Raw genomic sequence first — 9101 nt, 5'->3', positions numbered from 1 at the left:
TGAATCACTAGCTTTATTTAAAACAGTATAGTAATATACTGTGGATAAAGCAGTGATTAATAAGAGAAAATAAGTTTTTCTTTTTGTTTCATTTTCTTATAAACAAGCAACTCAAGCATTATTTTAATAGATTCCTATAGCTATTTAAAAGGGATTTATACCTGCATAAGTACCTAGTGAGAAGCTACCAGCCTGGGAAGATTTTTCTGTACAGAAATATTTCAAGTTTAAGCATAAGACCTAGGTGTAACTAGCACCCAGTGTGAAACAAAACTGAGGTGGACGGGTGTGTGACGACACAACTCAAGCGCAGTGTAGTCCAGTGTAGGACAGTCCGGTGTAGGACAGGGTGCACGTGACGACGAGCCCATAGGAACTGCCCCTTCCGTGGAACTACCTATTTTGATCCACTGGGAGGGTACAAGAGGCTAAATCGGAACCCAGTGATCCGATCAGCTACTTTAGAAATACGGGTTTTGAGAGTACAGGAAAAACAAGTTTTCTTGTATTCTGCAAAATTCTGCCGCACCCCGCAAGACGTGTAGTTATGCGTTTCTGACCGTAAAGCGAGTGGTGATTGAGTACATTACCTTGCATAGTGGGCTTCTCGCTTAATTGCGGAATAGTGCCATTTTGTGGAGAAGGAGTGATTTGGGAGTGACTCACTGATAAACGGCCCTCCGGTTTCTGCTAGCTGTGAACGTTTATTCCTGTAATTATGGGTAATAACGGGTCACACAGGGATACCGAGTCAGTTAGGGAGGAATCTAGTCGACCCAAAGGGTCGGCGGCTTTCATAATGTGCTGTAAGCACGGTGAACGAGCAGTTGTTTACCAAAAGAAATGGAAAAGAATGACACAAGGCAGCAAGCTAGAATTTCCCAGTGTTGGTAGCTTTGATCTAGAAATCTTATCGGCAGTAAAAGATGAAATATGTCTACTCTCCAGTCGTAAGAAGAGAGTGAAGCACATAGATATTCTTAAATTGTGGCAGAAGGAAGGACAGGAACAATGGGGAATCAAATGTCTGGCAATACCAGATACAATCAGCCAAAAGAATGCAACCGCAGCCGCAACAGCTCCCCCACCCCCATATGTGCCGAAGGGGTTAATAACTAATAAGCAAGACATGAGTAATAATGTAACAGTTGCTAACTTGTATCCTGTCTTATCCCCTTATAAGGAAACCCGAGAAGAAAACGAGCAGCTGTTGGCACTGGCCGTCTCCCATGCAATTAATATGATTGAAGGAAAGGCTGAACCAGCAAAACCTGCTGCTGGGGCTCCAGCACAGGAAGAGGAGACGGCTGATGCCAACAGCATAGTCTTGGACCCAGGTAAGAAAGCACTACACAACACAAACACAGACAACCCCACGCCAGGACCCAGTAATGCGGATGTGGTGCAAACATACCCTGTACGCACGCTGGAGGTTCCTTATGGTAAGGCAGACAGAGAGGGTGTGATACCTACCAGAAAGATGACCATGCTAAACCCATGGACACGGTTAGAACTGCGGTCCATCATTTCAGATTTCCCTGATCCTAGGAAAGATCTGACATTATGTCAGAAATTTGTAAGGGATCTGGGAAACTCTGATGAACCCACCAACAAGGATTGGAGAATCATGTTGAGGGCTTGTCTCCCTACTCACATCGATATCTTGAAATTTATTCAGGATAGCGGATTGAGAGCCGACAAGGAAATAAATGATGAGGTCAACCAGGAAAATATACGCCTAATAAACCTACAGTTGGGGGTATATTTTCCTGCAGCAGTGGAATATAGCAAGATATTCACTATCAAACAAAAAGATGGTGAAGCAGCTAGCGAATATTTCAACCGGGGTTTGATGACGGTATCAAAACACACTGGTGTCGCCGATCCTAAGGATAACCCACACCTGAGGGAGATGGTTGTCTCTGTGTTAGTGGAGGGGCTAAGAGAAAAATTGAGGACCAGGGTCCAGACATCCTTCCCAAATTGGCGAGGAATGACAGTAGATGCCCTACGGGAATCTGCTGTAGCCCATGACAGAAACATATAAAAAAACAGAGAGATGCAAACCGAAAAACTAATGGCTGTTAGCATCCAAGCTTTTACAAATGTCCCAAATAAAGCTGCATACCAACAAAACACCAGAGACACAGGTAGAAAGCCAATAACTTGCTACAAATGCAATAGAGAGGGACACATTGCAAATCAATGCAAATAAGGAAACCCCAGGAGTTACAGAACACATAGGCGAGATTGGGAATCTCACCAGGGTGAGACACGGAGATACCCAGCCCCTAGACAATGGGAGGAGACAGACAGGCCACGCAACATGCCTCCTCCCCATCTGATGGCTGACACGGTACTAAGGGCAACCCAGGTAAGACAATAGGAAACAGGTCATACCTGTATCCTACAACCAGTTAGATTAACACAACACCTTAGAGAGGAACCTCAGGTAAAGGTTGACATAGCTGGAGTAAGGCAAACCTTTTTGGTTGATACAGGGGCGGCCAGATCTGTTCTCAACACACCTCTTCACTTGGGTTTCACTGACCAATCAGTAGCAGCAATTGGGGTAACAGGAAAAATACAACATTACCCACTGACGAAACCAGTGGAGGTTACAATCGGGCCTCTGCATACCAAACATTCTTTCCTGTTGGCTGCAGCGGCCCCGACTAACCTCCTGGGTAGAGATTTACTATGTAAAATGGGATGTGTCATCTATTGCACCCCCGATGGGGTATTTCTGGACACTCCTAGAAATCTTACACAAGAAGTGCAAGATATGCTGGACAGTCCTCAGAGGCTAATGTTGTATTCCACTGTTGTAGAGTCGAATCCATCTAGGGTAGCTGAAATTACAGCACAAATACCGGGTTCCCTTTGGACTAAAGATGGACAGGATGCTGGGCTGATGGCAAATGTAGCTCCAGTAGAGATCCACTTAAAAGAAGGCAGGATAGCCCCAAAAATACCGCAATACCCTTTAAAACCCGAAGTTGAACTAGGAGTATACCCAGTGATCCAGCGATTGCTTCAACAAGAAATCCTAGTTAGAACTTCCAGCACGGCCAATAGTCCCATCTTTCCTGTGAAAAAGAGCGGGGGGGAGGGGCTATAGACTAGTGCAGGATCTAAGAGAGGTAAACAAAGTAGTTGAGAGCCAATTCCCCGTAGTGCCAAACCCAGCTGTCATCCTAATGCAAATACCACCTCACTGTACTCATTTCACAGTCATTGATTTGTGTTCTGCGTTTTTCTCTGTCCCTTTACACCCTGACAGCCAGTATCTGTTCGCCTTTACCTACAGAGGAGTGCAGTATACCTGGACACGACTCCCCCAGGGATTCATAGACAGCCCCAGCATCTTCTCCCAGGCCTTGCATGATTGTTTACAATCCTTTCAACCCATGAGTGGTTCGATACTAATACAATATGTCGATGACTTATTGTTGTGTTCTGAGTCACTGGAGTCATCAGTGGATGACACTAGACAGCTGCTGATGCATCTCTCAGAGACAGGACATAAAGTATCAAAGGATAAATTACAATTATGCCATTAAGTATACAATTAAGTATCTGGGCCACTGCCTTACCCAAGGGCTGAGACACCTCACCGACGACCGAATCCAAGCGATTCAAAACATGGTACTGCCACAGACCCAGCACCAGATCCGTACGTTCCTAGGCATGTGTGGATACTGTCGCAATTGGATCCCAGGATTCTCTATTCTGGCATTACCACTACAAGAGATGGTTTCCTCAACTAAGCCAGACCGGGTCTCTCATACTGAGGAATCTGAGCTGGCTTTCGAGGAACTAAAGGTGAGCCTAACAAAGGCCCCAGCACTGGGAATGCCAGATTATGGGAAACCCTTTGAACTGTACGGAACTGAATCAGCTGGGTGTGCGGCAGGAGTACTTGTTCAAAAGCATGGTGATGCCAATCGACCAGTAGCGTACTACAGTGGCCAGCTGGACACAGTAGCACGCTCACTCCCAACTTGCTTACGAAGTGTGGCTGCGATAGCACAACTAGTAAACAAGAGTGAGGATGTGGTGTTGGGACACGATTTAACTGTTCATGCTCCCCATGCTGTCTCTGCCCTCCTAAATTCTGCCCAAACACGCCATGTGTCCTCAGCACGGTTCACCAAGTGGGAACTGGCGCTGATGGCCCCAGTAAATATTACCATCAAAAGATGCAACACACTAAACCCAGCCACATTCCTTCCTCATGTGCCCTCCAAGGCACAAAGGGTGGAGGGCAATGTTCCCTCTAATTTTACGAAGGCTGTGTGCGGCTAAAGATTTTGGCTGTGCAACTTTGGAATGAAATTTACATTTTTGTGTGTCACTTATATATAACTGGAAAATGACGTTCAGCATTTGTGTTAACTTTACTTCAAAATGATATTAAACATTTAAACATTCAAAACACAGCACACAATGTAGTTAATGGGTGAAACACACATTAATTGAGTCCACAACTGCAAAAAGTGACCACTGCTGCTTTGTGCGCTCAGTTGTAATGTCTGTGCGCACGCTCGTCGAGGTGTGTGCGCGCGCACGTGCGCACACCTTAGAGGGAACACTGGTGGAGGGTGATGGGAATGTTGCTGAATATGGTAAGGCAGAGTTTAGTGAGGGTGGGGACAAGCATGATTGCATGACCTACCTGAATCAGACCTTTACAGCACGTCCTGACATAAGCGACAGCCCATTAAGTGAGGTAGACATAACCTTATTCACTGATGGTAGCTGTCATAGACAAACGGAAACGGGAGAGCTGTGCACAGGCTACGCGGTAGTAGATGGAGAAGGTATTGTGGAAGCTGAACCCTTAGGACCACCTCACTCAGCACAAGTAGCGGAACTGGTGGCACTGACCAGAGCATGTGAACTGGCCAAAGGAAAATCAGTTAACATATATACCGACTCCAGATATGCTTTCGGAGTAGTACATGATTTTGGAGCCCTATGGCGCCTCCGAAATTTCATGACGGCGGCTGGCACACCAGTGGCGCATGCGACATACATTAGAAGACTTCTGGGAGCTATCCAGCTTCCAGACAGAGTGGCTGTTATCAAGTGCAAAGCTCACACATCAGAGAAGGACCCGGTGTCCCTTGGTAACAGCCGCGCTGATGAGGCAGCGAAAAGGGCCGCATGCCCTGTAAATATTTCCACCCATCCTACAAACCTCTGTACACTGAACATGGTATCCACATCCAAACTGATAGACATGCAGAATTTGTGTTCCCCACAGGAAAGAGCAGTATGGAAGTCGAAGGGATGTGGCCAAGAGTCCACCGGACTTTGGAGAGATGGACATGGGAAACCAGTGGCCCCCAGGGCATACCTTCCTAGTCTAGCCGAGGCGGCCCATGGGCTGACACATCTTGGGAAGGAAGGTATGTGCAAGCTGGTAAAGGCCTACTGGTGTGCACCAGGGTTCGCTTCTCAAGCAGGTAGAGTGGCAATGTCATGCCTCACCTGTTTGAGGAAGAACATTGGAAAAGCCATCCCAACAGAGCCATCCCACATCCCTCCTACAGAAGGCCCTTTCCAGGTAATACAAATCGACTTCATACAGTTACCACCCTGTAGAAATTTGAAATATGTATTAGTATGTGTTGACATGTTTTCCAGCTGGGAGGAGGCTTTCCCCGCTGCCTCCAACACTGCTACCTTTACAGCAAAGAAAATATGTCAAGAGTTTGTCTGTAGATATGGTATCCCAAAGGTCATCGAGAGTGACAGAGGCACTCATTTCACAGGAGAGGTCTTCCAAATCGTGTGTAAACTCCTGGGGATTAATAGTAAACTTCATACTCCATATCGTCCCCAGGCGAGCGCCAAAGTTGAGAGAATGAATGGTACTATTAAGAACAAATTGGGTAAAGTTATGGCTGAAACAGGGTTGTTATGGCCAGAGGCACTGCCCATTGTGCTGTATAGCATTAGGACCACTCCCAGGGCTCCGCTCAACCTGTCCCCCTTCGAGATATTGTTTGGTCGGCAGCCACACATCATGATAGACCCACAGGATGATCTCAAGTGTAACAATGAGCTAACTGTACAGTATATCCTAAAGCTAAACAAACAGCTAAGGAAACAACAAAAGGAGCTGAAGTTATTGACACCTGATATGCCTATCGAGAACTGTCATAATCTTAAACCAGGAGACTTTGTTATGATCCGAAATTTTTTACGCTCAGGTTGTTTGATAGACCGTTGGGAAGGACCGTACCAAGTTTTGTTGACCAGCACTACATCAATTAAAGTCGCAGAGAGAGAGACTTGGATACATTTGTCCCACTGCAAGAAAGCCAGTAACCCAGAGTTCCCGTGTGCAGAGAGCAAAAGAGAAGAAGTATCGCTAGAAGCATTGTTCCGGGAAGACTGAAAGGCAGCCAAGGTCAAGCAACCTGAGCGAGCAAAGGTCAAAGAACAGAGCAAATAAAAGTCCCCAGGTAGAGATGATGGAAGGACTCCAAGCAACAGGTTCACAGTTATGTATCTATTTCTTTGTTTTCTTCCTGTTCCCTCTTCTTCATCCAAGGATACTCGGTGGCTGCCACATTCTAGAGCGATCGGAGCGGAGTTCTGACAGTGTAATAATGGACCCAGATATGGGTGAAGTAGAATCCCTAAACCAGCTTGATACTTTACCCATAACAGGAGAAGGTAAAAGGTATGAGGAAAACGTAGTTCAAGGGCTATGTGATGAGTTATTGTCTGGTGAGTACTGTGTCTGTAGATATTGTCAACCGAAAATGGAAGAAGAATGCATCCAGCGATGTCAGTCGACGAGTAAGGCAACTACAGGCCGACATCCCTTGAGTGATTACCACTCACTAGTGGGTAAGGTCTTAAACCAAACAGAATGCTGGGTGTGTTCACAAGTACTACATAAAAGAAGTAGTGTAGGCCTAGTCCCATACCCGCTTAATATCTCTGAGATAAGCGTATTAAATAAAGGGAGGCCACTGGATAAGAGATACCTGTATACCAGGTCCCCTAGTCTTAGATTACACCCATACCAAGTGGATAAGTCCCTGGTATGTATAAACTTCTCTAGTTCCAGAATGATTGTTACTTGGGAAGTGACATGGCGCAACCAGACAATAACTTACTCCCAGCGTCCAGATGGAGAGCCTATTGATAAGGAATTATTGTTAAAGATCCGCACCAGTGGGAGACACTATAAATATGTCTACACTGTGAAGAAAAGTAAAATGATGGCCGGCAGAGTATCCGCCGGTTATTGTAATATGACCTTACAGCCAGAAACTTGTGAGGAACAAGTCAGGGAGCAGGGGACGGGAATGTTCTTATGGATAGTGTGTGACAAGATCATGAAATATTCTGTCCCTTATTTTCTCCCTGACGATGTTTATTATATTTGTGGTAGAAGGGCGTACAAATGGCTCTCCATGAACTACGTGGGAATTTGTTATTTAGGTAGAGTGTTACCTGAAGTGGTGACCCTTACACATGATGAAATGGTAAGCATATACAAAGGTATACCTCCTCCTTACACTCATACCCATTATGACCAAATCCATAAAAGGGATTTAACAATCAAGAAAGAACCCCTAGCTTCTGAATTGATACACGAATCGTTCGGTATCCAACTCCTCATTGCATTAGATATCACCTATACCGCCAGAGGAGTCATAAATTTTAAGTATATCCAAGCATTAGCAAGCTTGGTAGATAACATCACTGAGATTTATGATGACACCTTCAGATACACTGGGAGAGAGTTACAAGCATATAAAAGAGAGCTAGTTCAACATCGGATGTTGTTGAACTATCTGACAGCCATGACAGGAGGATATTGTGTCACCCTCTCTACACCGTTTGGGGTGAAATGTTGTACATACATCACCAACAATACTGAAGACCCAGAAGAAATCATCGATCATCGGATGGATGAGATTCTTCAGCTTAAATGGGAATTTAGAAGGGAACACAATATCAGCCTGGCAGAAATAGGTGATAAGGTCAGTGAATGGACCTCCTGGTTGAACCCAATGCACTGGTTCTCCGGTTTAGGAGAATAGGCGCAAGGAATTATAGCTAACATCGGAAAACTCCTCCTCTGTATCGGTGGTGCAATCATAGTCTTTGTGTTATTGTTCAAATGTTTAAAAGTGGTGACCCGGGGAAAGAGAAAATGTACTGAAATCATGAGTGTAAGAACGAGAGATGCAGAGGAAGACCAGGGTTTGGTATATGACCCTAGAATCGAAACCACCACCCTTTAAAGAAACCATATTTGTGAAAGTGTATATGTTGTAACCTCCCTTGTTTTTATTTTTATCTCAAAAATTGTACATTATCCTTCGTCACCCTGAGTAGATTGTTCGATAAATGCGGCCCATCGTTTATCCATGATCCTGGATCGGCCAAAGAGCAGATGGTTTACTCCCCTTATATGTTTAATTCACGGATCCCAATTTCTCTGTTAGGATTATGAATTTCTGTATTGTTATGTAAAATGTTTGTACTGTGACAGTTTTATATTTAATGTCAAAGGGTGGACTGTTAAAGTCGAGTTGCACACACGCCATTTTAGGATAGTATGGCCGCCATTTTGGTTCGCAGAGTTGCGCAAATAAAGTTTCCATACCCGAGTCTGTGTGACAAAGTGGACCAGAAGCGCAGCCATACTATTACACATAAATTCATAACCTACTTATACTAAATAAAATATAGTTAAAGGTTTAGAGCACCACACATAGCTTAGTTAGCATTACATACATCCGTCTGTATAATGTTTAGTACCGTTACGTTCTGTTTCTTATGCGCAGTATTCCGGTCATTGCGAATATTTCGCAATTCATACGGTCCGATAGTTATGGACAAAATCCATATTCCCAAGACTGTTTCTGTTAAAAAGTGTATAACAAAAGAATCGAGTTGTAACCGGTTCTTACTGCTATTTACAACCCCTGACGACGATACCAACAGACAAAGGACTCCAAAGTTCACTTCCCCCCTGCAACTTGTAAACCAGTTGTATTACTTTGCCCCAATCACAGAGGACTTGACATACGAACCCTGACCAATAGGAATGGCCTTTGACCTCC

Source organism: Crinia signifera, chromosome 1 (genome assembly GCF_055691185.1).
Source record: "Crinia signifera chromosome 1, ASM5569118v1, whole genome shotgun sequence".
NCBI classification, from domain to species: domain Eukaryota; kingdom Metazoa; phylum Chordata; class Amphibia; order Anura; family Myobatrachidae; genus Crinia; species Crinia signifera.
Note: the sequence above shows the minus strand (reverse complement) of the source record.